This window comes from Silurus aristotelis, assembly GCF_946808225.1.
Source record: "Silurus aristotelis genome assembly, chromosome: 21".
NCBI lineage: Eukaryota > Metazoa > Chordata > Actinopteri > Siluriformes > Siluridae > Silurus > Silurus aristotelis.
This window is the reverse complement of record NC_139594.1, coordinates 20,958,391-20,971,868: the sequence shown is the minus strand read 5'-3', so window position 1 is coordinate 20,971,868 and position 13,478 is coordinate 20,958,391. Positions and strand designations below refer to the sequence as shown.

General features: G+C 39.6%; 1 protein-coding gene and 1 long non-coding RNA gene across 2 annotated transcripts in view; one reads left to right on the top strand and one right to left on the bottom strand.

Moving 5' to 3' along the window:
* The window catches only part of LOC310716350 (uncharacterized protein), a 185,513-nt gene that overhangs the window by 44,348 nt on the left and 127,687 nt on the right, over positions 1 to 13,478 (top strand).
* LOC310716558 lies at positions 7,607 to 8,663 on the bottom strand. The gene is made up of 2 exons (XR_014530613.1): positions 8,270 to 8,663; positions 7,607 to 7,810 (listed from the first exon to the last, which is right to left on the bottom strand). It is a non-coding gene; the product is annotated as an uncharacterized lncRNA (long non-coding RNA).

Genomic DNA, 13,478 nt, shown 5'->3' with positions numbered 1-13,478 from the left:
GGCAGCAGTGATTAAACTGATCTACAACTCCGGGAAAAGTTCTGCTAATTTTCAGCTAGCCGCTAACGTTAGCTACTTATCTGAGGTACTTTATAAAAGGATTTTTAGTGAAATAAATTTAGCAGCTGAAACATATTTACAATTATTTTAACCATCTATGTATTATTAGCGCTACTGTTTTTTTTTTTTTTTTTTTCATACATGAATAAAAAGATAAATCTAATAAAGAGCAGCATTTTCACTGTCCCACATCTGAGGCAGTGGATGATTCCTGTTTTGATGCGTCGTTCACAAGTGAGTCGGTTATTTGAATCGGATCTCTGAACCAGCTCTTCATAGTAAATAAATTGAGCCGATTCAAACCTGAAGAGTCAAACAATAGATCAACTCAAACAGGTTAAAAAAAAGAGGTATTAAAAAACATTTCATTTAAAATGAGAATTATAAAAAGTTTTAAATAATAATTATAGAAACAAGGTTTTAGTTTTAAATGATGATGAAATTTTATTTTTTTTTTTAAAAAGGTTTTTAACTTTATTTAAAAAAAATTATTATGGAAACAATGTTTTAGTTTTAAATGAGATTTATAGAAACAAGGTCCTGGATTACCTTTCCTTGGAACTATAATGCAGAATCGGTTCTTGCATCATCACCAAAAAAGAATAATGAATTCATGAAACAAATAAATTTTTAATAACAAGTGGAAAACATACAAAACATATGCAGCCAATCTTTACAATCTTTGTATTCTAAATCCATAAACACTTAAATGGTTATTGTGATTTATTTATTTATTTATTTATTTTGCCAAATTACTGTAAATAAGTAGGTACTGTAGTACTGTAGGTACTGTAAAAAACCTTGATGTATGTATGTTTGTACAAACAACCTCAAAAAATGAATATCTCAAATGTTTTTTTGAGATGTTGTAATGTGTGATCAAGAATAGTCCTGATGGTGGTTAATAATCCACAATTGTAGTCGTTTTTCATGTTAACTTGACCAGCAAATGGTCAGTGTTTACCTAATGAAAGTGACTGAAAACTAATATTTGTCTTTCTTGTTGTCTTCCTCACCCTCCTGAGTAATATATTAATAAAACAGGAAATGATGATGGACAAACTGCAAATCTTCTTAAAGACCCTTCAGAGTAGAAAATTAACTGATGAGTCAGAGACCTGAATTCACAATTTGTTGCCACCTCAAGATTTGAGTTCTCTTCAGGACATGGAGGAAGAGCTGCATAGTGATTCTTAATAGTGATTCCAGTCTGCTAGCTGCACAGAGTCGTCACTCAGGATCCACCAAATTGAGACTGTGTCTGTCCCCCGAGCGAAACCAAAATATAGGAATTCTCAGAAAGTCTGTTTTAGTAACCAGATTAACATTAAATTAAATAGGACTGAACGCACAGCAGCACCTCTGATCTAAAGATAGGATTGCTGAATATTAAATCTCTCACGTCTACAGCGCTTAATGTAAACGAAATTATTACCGACCAGGAGTTTAAAATAATGTGTTTAACAGAAACATGGATTAAACCGAATGAATATGTAGCATTAAATGAAGCGAGTCCTCCTGGGTATAGTTACATACACCAACCCCGTCTAAATGGCAGAGGAGGCGGAGTCACAGCTATTTATAATAATAATCTAAGCGTCACACAAAAGACTAAACAAAAATGTAAAACATTTAAAGTTCTTTACACCAACATAAAATATTCAGTGTCTGAAAGCAGGTCCAGTCAGACAATTCCACTCATTATTATTTATAGACCCCCAGGGCCCGACTCTGATTTTCTCATAGAATTTACAGATTTCATCACAAATTTAGTTACTTCTCTAGACAAAGCATTAATTATTGGTGAGTTTAATATTGATTTTGATAATCAGGAAGACTCCTTAAGAGCAGCAGTTGTGTACATTCTAGAGTTAGTTGGAATGAATCAGAATGTTATAGGACCCACTCATAGTGGTGGACACACTCTCGATTTGTTGTTAACATTTGGATTAAAAGTAAAAAACGTAGTCATAATTCCACAGTCTGAAGCTATTTCAGATCATTATCTCATCTCTTCTAAAATCTGCCTCAGTCATTGCATTTCTACTTCACCATGTTATCGTGTTAAGCGTACTTTCACGTCAGCTACAACAGCGCGTTTTATTAACAATCTTCCAGAAATTACGATATTAGATAGATCTCTGTCTGACCCTGCAGAGCTCGACTGGGCCACTGATTACCTAAAATCAACATTACGTTATACCCTAGATGATGTAGTAATGATTTCATGAACTTTTTTAATAAGAAAATTGAAAACATCAGGCAAAAAATCCAGACGGTTAATATAAAGCCAAATTATTTTACAAGTAACCCTGTAGACAGCAGTGTAATTATAACAGACAATCAATTACAAAGTTTTACTCCTATTCACGAGAATGACTTAATTTCATTAATTTCCTCATCAAAATCATCAACCTGCATTCTCGATCCCTTGCCTACAAGTTTCTTTAAACAGATAATTCCAGAGGTAATTGAACCTGTTTTAAAAATAATAAACTCTTCCATTAGCACTGGATTTGTACCAAAATCCTTCAAACTGGCAGTTATCCACCCCCTAATTAAGAAACCTGACCTTAACCCTTGTCAGAATGTCCAACTACAGACCAATATCAAATCTCCCCTTTATATCCAAAATATTAGAAAAGCTTGTAGCACAGCAGTTATGCTCACACCTACTTATGAATAATATTTTTGAAATGTATCAGTCAGGATTTCGGCCTCATCATAGCACAGAGACGGCGCTAGTTAAGGTGGTAAATGACCTGTTATTGGCCTCTGATCAGGGTTTTGTCTCCTTACTTGTTTTGCTCGACCTTAGTGCAGCTTTTGACACCATTGATCCCACTATACTACTTGCTAGACTTGAGAACGTTGTTGGAATAAAGGGAACGCCTCTCTCTTGGCTCAGGTCTTTTTTGACTGATCGCTATCAGTTTGTTAATGTTAATGGTGAGTTCTCCACACTCTCTGAGTTAAAGTTTGGTGTTCCTCAAGGATCTGTCTTAGGCCCTCTGCTTTTCTCTTTATATATGCTGCCTCTTCGAGAAATAATTCATAAACATGGTATTAGATTCCATTGCTATGCTGATGATACACAGCTATATATTTCAGCAAAGCCAGATGAGAGAGATCAGCTTAACAATGTTGAGAAGTGTGTAAAGGACATTAGACAGTGGATGCTCGATAACTTTCTTCTGCTAAACTCAGATAAGACGGAAGTACTTTTACTAGGACCACATGCAGCTAGAAGTAAACTTTCTGATTCTGTAGCATCTCTGGATGGTGTTTCTGTTTCAGCGTGTACGGCTGTCAAAGACCTTGGTGTGATTATTGACCCGAGTCTTTCCTTTGAGGCTCACGTGAATAATATCACCAGGATCTCCTTCTTTCACCTTAGAAATATTGCTAAAATTAGAAATATGATGTCGTTACAGGATGCAGAAAAACTAGTTCATGCTTTTGTTACTTCTAGATTAGACTACTGTAACGCTTTACTGTCTGGGTGTGCGAGTAGGTGCATAAATAAGCTTCAGTTAGTTCAGAATGCAGCAGCAAGATTCCTTACTAGATCTAGGAAATATGACCACATCACCCCTGTATTAATCAGTCTACACTGCTCCCAATCAAATCTTGCATTGATTATAAAATACTACTACTGACATATAAAGCACTTAATGGTCTCGCACCACCGTATCTGAGTGAACTTCTGTACCAATATGATCCTCCACGCCTACTTAGATCAAAAGGTGCAGGCTATCTGTTGGTTCCTCAAATAACAAAGACTACAGCAGGGGGCAGATCTTTCTCTTATAAAGCCCCGCAGTTATGGAACAGCCTTCCAATCAGTGTTCGGGACTCAGACACAGTCTCAGTGTTCAAGTCGAGGCTGAACACATATTTATTCAGTCAAGCCTTTAATCAGTAGATTTTTCCTCAGGTAAAGGCTCAGATCTGGAGGGAACATGGATATAGAGTGTTTGGTGAACTGGGATATTTGTATGCTGTCGTCCCCTCACATTCACGTGTTCACTCAGGTTTGTTGATGGTGGTGTGGTGGGTCGTCTCTTATCCCATAGATAGGTACACTTAATAATCCATATCCTTCTCTTCCTGTCACCCTCTTCTCTCTCTCTCTCTCTCTCTCTCTCTCTCTCTCTCTCTCTCTCTCTCTCTCTCTCTCTCTCTCGGTCGAGTTAAAAATGCTCCTGAGGCTCCAGTGACCACTGTTCCTGCCCCTCTCCCCTCCGTGGATCTTCCCACTTCGTCCAGGCCTGCCTCTGGATAGTGTTCTCTTTGACTGGAGGCCACTCTGTGCAGCTGGGGAAGGTTTCTCATCAACGCCTTGGGTGGTTCCATGAAATTCCGGAGTAAGAACGGGAGCTTTGAGGATGGATTGGACTGTAGTTGATGTCAACAGTCTCCTACACTGACTCAGCAAAACATTTCGCTTTTGATCATCATCACTGCACCCCGCAACATTGTATACCTGCCACAAATGGACATTCGGTGTGACCCAGATGAGGATGGGTTCCCTCTTGAGTCTGGTTCCTCTCAAGGTTTCTTCCTTATGCCATCTCGGGGAGTTTTTCCTTGCCACAGTCGCCAGTCGCCACCGGCTTGTTCATTAGGGACAAACTTACTCATAAAGAACATAGTAATTTTTAATCACCGCATTATCTGTGTAAAGCTGCTCTGAGACAATGTTCATTGTTAAAAGCGCTATACAAATAAAAATGAATTGAATTGAATTGAATTGAAATTGAATTAGTCTGGATCAGTGGTCCAGCTGCTAAAACATCTGTACTAATAATAATATCAAATTGTTTCGCTGTTACCTTGTATTCCGGTTGTGTTTATACTTTATTGTGTTGTCAGTTCAAGTTCAGGTGTTGTATACATCCCATGTGAGTGCTAGATAAATATAAATAAATAAATAAATAATAATAATAATACATAAGAAAGAAAGAAAGAAAGAAAGAAAGAAAGAAAGAAAGAAAGAAAGAAAGAGAGTTTTGGATAGTGGATGTCAGCATTACCCATGATCCTCAGCCTCCGTTGCTATTTTTCTCATTGCGCTCAAACCAGTGTCCAGGTGAGTTACGAAACTCATAACTAATGATCACATTTATTTTAAATGTTGTAATTGATGCCTTTTATTGCCATTAAACCCACATGGTTTACTCCTTATCAGAGAAAAAGAAAAAAACAGGTGAAATTGTTCTAAACGTGGTCGATCACTTCTGTATGACACAAGGGTTAAAATGGACTGAAGTGTTCAGGGCTGCTTGTGTACTCCATGCACGGTGCAATGCTTAATCACGTCTGGTTAAAGTCAGTGTTGACTACACAAGGCTAAATGAGTTTGGTGGAATGGCTCGAGCCTGCACTGAATGTTACTGTTCATTCAAGCCAGGCTTTTTCAAGTGAGCACAGCTTTCCATTAACTGTGTTGATGAAATACCCCCATTACTGTTACTCTTCAGAATTTCTTTGTGTATTTGTTGATGCTTTACACACCTTGTTCATTCTAAAAGAGCTGAACTTCACCTTCTTCTAGAAAAACCTCTTGCTGTTTAGTTTTTCTGTATTTCCTCAGATGGATGTGCACAGAGGGCTGTGTTGAAGGAAATGGACTTGTATTTTTAGAATGCTCATTGATTTACCACATCAAACAGTGTATGCATTGTATAGATTGTGAGGCAATGGGGTGGGGGGATTGTAGGTATTATAGGGGTGTGAGTGTATTATAGGATATAACTGTTGTGTAACTTTATATTACTGCACCATTGAAGATAAACATTATAATATAAATTCTTTTATAAAGATGATTATGGCTGTTTTTCTTCAGACCAATTAAAAAATCAACAAATATTTTGTACACAGCAAACACACACTGTTTTATATGTTCTGATTTGACTTTATGTTGTATGTTATTACAGTTAACTAATAACTTGATTCCCTGTTCTGTTGGTGCTTTTCAAGTGAATTTAACCACATGGTCCAGTGTTATTAAATACAGCCTTATGGTGTGTTTGACAAATATGCACACACATAATGTGGTGTATTTTCACTGCTATTGTTGTGAATGGCAGAAAATTCAGTATTTCCAAAGATGTTTTTACTTTTCCTACATTGTTATTTATAAAGGTGATCGATTGATGGTTGATACACGGTAATAGCTGAAGGAAAAAAGAAAGAGATACACTATATAAACAAAAGTATTGGGACACCTGACTTTCACAGCCATAGTTGGTTCTTTCCTAAACTGTTATCACAAAGCTGAAGACACACAATTGTATATGACGTGTTTGGATGCAGTAGCATGTAATTTTCTCTGCACTTGAACTAGGAGACCCAAACCTGTTCCAGCATGACAATACCCCTGTGAACAAAGCAGACTCCATTAAGATATGCTTTGCATTGGTTTGAGTGGAAGATCTCCTGCAATAGAGCTTTTACCTCAACCCTATTGAACCCAAGTCCTCTTCACCTCACCTACATCAGTACCTGACTTTACTAAGACCCTTCTGTCTGAATTAGCACAAATCTCCACAAACACAATCCATAATCTAGTGGAACATCTTCCCTGAGAGGGAAGGTTATTATAAGAGCATAATGGAGACTAAATGTGGAATGGGATGTTCAAAAATCACATATAAATCTTATGGCCAGGTGTCCACAAACTTTTAGCAATTTCAAGCAGTTTATCCTCTCAGTGAACTTACAGAAATAGTGAGCAAAATGAATCACCTGTTTGAATGAAAATAAAAGTGCATTACTGTGAGAGACGTGGGGGGACGGCCTGAAGGACTTGGGTTGAGGCTGAAAACAGAGATCTTAGGACTAAACGAAATACATTGGCTAATAAAACAGATTCTGCCATAGAAGGTGTTTCATTTTGGTCACTATTTCCACATAAAAAGGAAAAACAAACAAATAAACAAACATAAGGATTAATTTTATATACTAGTCCTTTGAAGTGCTCTTTGAAACCAGGCCTGGGACGGCTCGTGTAAATGAACTGAGAAAATAAAAACTTTGTCGTAGAGTTAAAACAAATACATCATTGGAAAGGTCTCGACCTGGTGAGTAACATGAGACAGTATGAAGATTCTACATGCCTCCTGCTTTCTAAATACTGACCTTTGAACCTCAACCTCGGACAATGTTTGAAGGTTTATAATCCAGCAACAAGAAGGTCTACAGACATGGGACCAACTGTTATAGAGAGCTCTGATCCCCAGCTATCATGTGAGAATAGTCACTATTGGGCACCAACAGGGGGCACTGTCAAAAATATCCCAAAAACAATTTCTCCCATTTAACAATTATACTTTTAAAATCAGATTACACCAATGTCTTTCCCACCCCTCAAAACCCCTAAGAGATCCTGCAGTTTAATACTGCCACCTTTCAATTATGGGAAATATATACCAATCTATTGAAAACTACAATTCCCAGTAGAGTCACGCCTTTGAACTTGTTACTAAGCATACAAATCAGCGTCCATATTTGAAGTTCTTCCAGTTTCCAGAGTATGGTTACGTTTAGGGTTATGAAAATGTATCTTTACTAAATATATCAACAATCTCCTACAGCTGAAACATACATTATACTGCATGTAGATGATCAAGATGAACAAAATCATGAGGATGTCTAATCATCTGGGATATTTTACTGTTATTGTAGAACAACCAAGGCAGGGTCTTTATTTATAAACTACAATTCCCACTAGAGACGCACAATAGAACTTCTTACAAAGCGTAAAAACCAGCCACCATATTTGTAGTTGTTCTGGTTTCCAGAGTGGGAACGGGGTTATAAAAACGTATCTTGACTAAATATATCAACAATCTCCTACAGCTGAAACATATTATTAAGATAATCAGGGTGATAAAAATGGTCAGGAGATCAGGTGATCTGGGGTAGAAGTTCTGCAATCTTTTTTTGTAATGTGATGTGAAGTTAAACAAATTCCTCACATGAATTTGCTCAATGTAGGAGTTTCTTTTGTCTATTTTTGTTCTCAACCTTATCAGTAATATTTAGTTTTGAATGCACATGTTAGATTGTTATAATTGTTTTCTCACTTACAGAAGTTTATCATGTGCAAGTGTTCATCATAGTTTATTTGTGATCTTTCTCAAAAATACACCATACAAAGTGAAAATACACCAAATGCTTATTTACTGTTTAAATGATTGCCTACAGGCTTTAAGAGTGAGCAAAGAAATTTGACAAGGTGCATAAGTTGAAACTATATAGTCGTTAACAATTCTAGCACATGGAGATGTGATTATTTGAAAAGGTGAAGAGAAATGCATGATATGAAAAGGAAGATCCCTCCATGGAGTCGACACTAATGGTGGTGAAGGGGTGAAGAGCATTGCTGAAATCTGGATGAATGTAGAGCTCAGCCCCTGATGAGAACAGTGGAAGGACACCTGGGTAAAGAAATTGAAAATATTTATTTCGATTTGTCAAATAAGCAAATAAATATCACATTATGGAAAAGGACATAAATATACAAACTAACAATATCATGTAATTTAATAAATATAAATTTTCATAATGATCCATTAGGAGCAAAATATCTGTTTTATAGCTTTGTTTATAATTTATCTTTATTTGTATATCTGTTTTATATCTCTGAGGATTAAAAATACAATACAACATTCAAATAGATAGATAGATAGATAGATAGATAGATAGATAGATAGATAGATAGATAGATAGATAGATAGATAGATAGATAGATAGATAGATAGATCTTGTAGAGTTTATGTGTAATTTTAATACAAATTGAGATTCTTCTTCTTTTTCTTCTTTCGGCTGCTCCCATTAGGGGTCGCCACAGCGGATCATCCGTCTCCATACCACCCTGTCCTCTATATCTGCCTCTTTTACACCAACTACCTGCATGTCTTCCCTCACCACATCCATGAACCTCCTCCTTGGCCTTCCTCTTTTCCTCCTACCTGGTGGCTCCATCTTCAGCATTTTTCTACCAATATAATTCATGTCCCTTCTCTGCACATGTCCAAACCATCTCAATCTCGCCTCCCTCACCTTGTCACCAAAACATCCTACATGTGCTGTCCCTCTAATAAACTCATTTCTAATCTTGTCCATCCTCGTCACTCCCAACGAAAACCTCAACATCTTCAGCTCTGCTACCTCCAGCTCCACCTCCTGTTTTTTACTCAATGCCACTGTCTCTAAACCGTACAACATCGCAGGTCTTACCACAGTCCTATAAACTTTCCCTTTCATTCTTGCAGATACTCTTCTATCACAAATCACTCCTGTCACTCTTCTCCACCCACTCCACCCTGCCTGCACTCTTTTCTTTACTTCCCTAACACACTCTCCATTACTTTGCACTGTTGACCCCAGGTACCTGAACTCCTCCACCTTCTCCACCTCTTCTCCCTGCAACCGCACCACTCCACTGCCCTCCCTCTCATTCACACACATGTACTCTGTCTTACTCCTACTGACTTTCATTCCCCTTCTCTCCAGCGTGTACCTCCACCTTTCCAGGCTCTTCTCAACCTGCTCTCTACTCTCACCACAAATCACAATATCATCTGCAAACATCATAGTCCAGGGAGACTCCTGTCTGACCTCGTTCGTCAACCTGTCCATTACCACTGCAAACAGGAAAGGGCTCAGGGCCGATCCTTGATGCAGTCCAACCTTCACCCTGAACCAGTCTGTCGTACCTACTGCACACTTTACTGCCGTCACACTGTCCTCATACATGTCCTGCACCACCCTCACATACTTCTCTGACACACCTGACTTCCTCATACAATACCACAACTCCTCTCTCCACCCTGTCGTACGCTTTCTCTAAATCCACAAATACACAATGCAGCTTCTTCTGTCCTTCTCTATACTTCTCCATCAACATCCTCAAAGCAAATAAGGCATCTGTGGTGCTCTTCCTTGGCATGAAACCATACTGTTGCTCACAGATGGTCACCTCTTCTCTCAGCCTGGCTTCCACTACTCTTTCCCATAACTTCATGGTGTGACTGATCAACTTAATTCCCCTGTAGTTACTGCAGGTCTGCACATCTCCCTTATGCTTAAAGATCGGTACCAGCACACTCCTTCTCCATTCCTCAGGCATCCTCTCCCCTTCCAGAATCCTGTTAAACAATCTGGTTAAAAACTCCACTGCCATCTCTCCTAAACATCTCCACGCTTCTACCGGTATGTCATCTGGTCCAACCGACTTTCCATTCTTCATCCTCTTAATCGCTGCTCTCACTTCCTCCTTACTAATCCTATCTACATCCTGCTTCACCAACTCCACATCCTCCAACCTTTTCTCTCTCTCTGATTTTCCTCATTCATCAGCTGCTCAAAATACTCCCTCCATCTTCTCAACACACTCTCCTCACTAGTCAACACATTTCCCTCTCCATCCTTTATTGCTCTAACTTGCAGTACATCCTTCCCAGCTCGGTCCCTCTGCCTGGCCAATCAGTATAAATCCTTTTCTCCTTCCTTAGTGTCCAACCTCTCCTACAGTTCCTCATATGCCTTTTCCTTGGCTTTCGCCACATCCCTTTTAACCTGCTGCTGCATCTCCTTGTACTCCTGCCTACTCTTCTCATCACTCTGTCGATCCCACTTCTGTTTTGCCAACCTCTTTCCCCTAATGCTCTCCTGCACTTCCTCATTCCACCACCACGTCTCCTTGTCTTGCTTTCTATTTCCAGATGTCACACCAAGTACTTTTCTAGCTGCCTCCCTCATCACTCCTGCAGTAGTTGCCCAATCATCCGGCACCTCTTCACCACCACCAAGCCCCTGTCTGACCTCTTCCCTGAACCTCACACTACACTCTTCCTCCTTCAGTTTCCACCATCTTATTCTTCTTTCAAACCTAACTTTCCTCCTCTTCTTCTTCGCCTCCAAAACCATCCTACAGACCACTATCCGATGCTGTCTAGCTACACTGTCCCCCGCCAACACCTTACAGTCTCCAATCTCCTTCAGGTTGCATCTCCTACACAGAAGATAATCCACCTGTGTGCACCTTCCTCCACTCTTATACGTCACCCTATGATCCTCCTTCTTCTTAAAATACATGTTCACCACTGCCATTTCCATCCTTTTAGCAAAATCCACCACCATCTGCCCTTCCACATTCCTCTCCTTAAAACCATACCTAAATAAAAAAAAATTGTACGTCGGCGATTTTTGTAGTAGTAAAATGCCTCCATCTAGTGGTGATATGATACATTGCAACTTGTCACCGGGCGGCATTTTTTGGTATTTTTGCTCTGTTTCCACACGGACGGTTTTTACTTGTCGGACCTGCGCTTCATGCCAGATTTTAGTGCTGATTTGAGACTTGGCGCATCAGTAAAAACAAATATTTAATGTGGATTTTTCTGTGGATTTTCATTTCGATTTGTCAAACAAACAAATATATATAAAGTTAAATAAAACAATGGTATTTTAAATTTGAGAATTAAATTCAATTGGTATTTGATAACTATTATTAAAATTATAAATATATAATAAAATACAGAATATATAATATAAACAATGATTTAATTAATTCTTATTTTATTATTGGCTTAATTATTCGTGATTCATTTAGAACTCGTCTATTTTTATTAGACAAATATAAAAAGCGAAATTAAAACATTTAAAGCAAAACAAAATGTATTCACAACGTCCTTTCTTTAGTCGAATATTTAAAAATTAAATCCACAGAAAAATAAACACAAAATATTTTGTTTTACTGAAATCAGCACTAAAATCTGCCATGAAGCGCAGATCCGACAATAAAAACCGTCTGTGTGGAAACAGATAAAAAATACCAAAAGTACCGCCCGGTGACAATTTGCAATGCCTCATATCACCACCAGACGGTAGCATTTTACTGTAAAACTTCTTGTAGCACTGCTACAAGTAAAAGATAGAGGAGCATTTTTCCAACTCTGACCCACGACGCATGTGGCAAGGCATCCAGGCCATCAGTGATTACAAATCCTCCCACTCCACCCTGGCTGCCACTGATGTTCTCTTCTTGAATGAGCTTAATTACTTTTATGCTCGCTTTGAAAGAGACAACAATGAAACTGCCACAAAGCTCAAACTCTCGGCTGATCACTCTCCATTCACACTCTCCTCCACAGATGTCTGCAATGCACTCAGACGGATCAGCGCACACAAAGCCGCTGGACCAGACAACATCCCTGGACACGTACTGTCCAGGGCATGTGCTGAGCAGCTCTCTGGGGTCTTTACTGACATCTTCAACCTGTCTCTTGCCCAAGCAGCTGTTCCCACTTGCTTTAAATGCACCTCCATTGTGCCAGTGCCGAAACACTCCAACCCAACGTGCCTGAACGACTACCGCCCTGTAGCACTGACACCCATTGTCATTAAGTGCTTTGAGCGGCTGGTCCTGGTTCACCTGAAGGACCCTCTGCCATCCACATTAGACCCTCACCAGTTTGCCTACCGCACCAATAGGAGCACAGAAGTTTGAAGAAGACATGGAGTTTCCATGGCACTGCACTCTGTGCTCACACACTTGGACAATAAGAACACTTACGCATGTATGCTGTTTGTTGACTTCAGCTCAGCATTTAATACCATCATTCCATCCAAGTTAATAGCCAAACCTGTAGATCTGGGCATTAACACCTCCACCTGCAACTGGATCATGGACTTTCTGACCAACAGACCCCAGCAGGTTCGATCTGGCTCTATCTGCTCCAACACAATCACACTCAACACTGGTGTACCACACGGCTGTGTGCTGAGCCCCTTCCTCTACTCCCTCTTCACCTCCGACCACAGGCCTGTGAATGGATCTAACTCCATCATCAAGTTTGCAGATGACACTACCGTGATCAGTCTCATCACCAACAATGAGACTGCCAACAGGGAGGAGATCCAGCACCTAGCCACATGGTGCAACAACAATAACCTGCTCCTTAACACCTCCAAGACAAAGGAGCTCATTGTGGACTTCAGGAAAGAGTCAATAGGCACACACGACACCACCCGCATCAATGGGATGGCTGTTGAGCGTGTCTCCAGTTACAAGTTCCTGGGAAACCACATCTTGGCGGACCTGTCCTGGGCTACCAACACCTTCAGCCTGGTCAAGAAGGCTCACCAGCGCCTCTTTTTCCTGAGGACACTAAAGAAAAATCAGCTCTCCTAGGATATCCTGGTGAACTTCTACCACTGCGCAGTGGAAAGCATCCTGACCAGCTGTGTTACAGTCTGGTATGGGAGCTGCTCTGTTGCAGAGCGCAAGGCACTGCAGCAGGGGGTGAAAACTGCTCAGCGCATCACAGGGACTCCACTCCCAGCCATAATGGACATCCAAAAGAAACGCTGTCTGCGTCGAGCTCGCAGCATTCTTAAGGACTCCT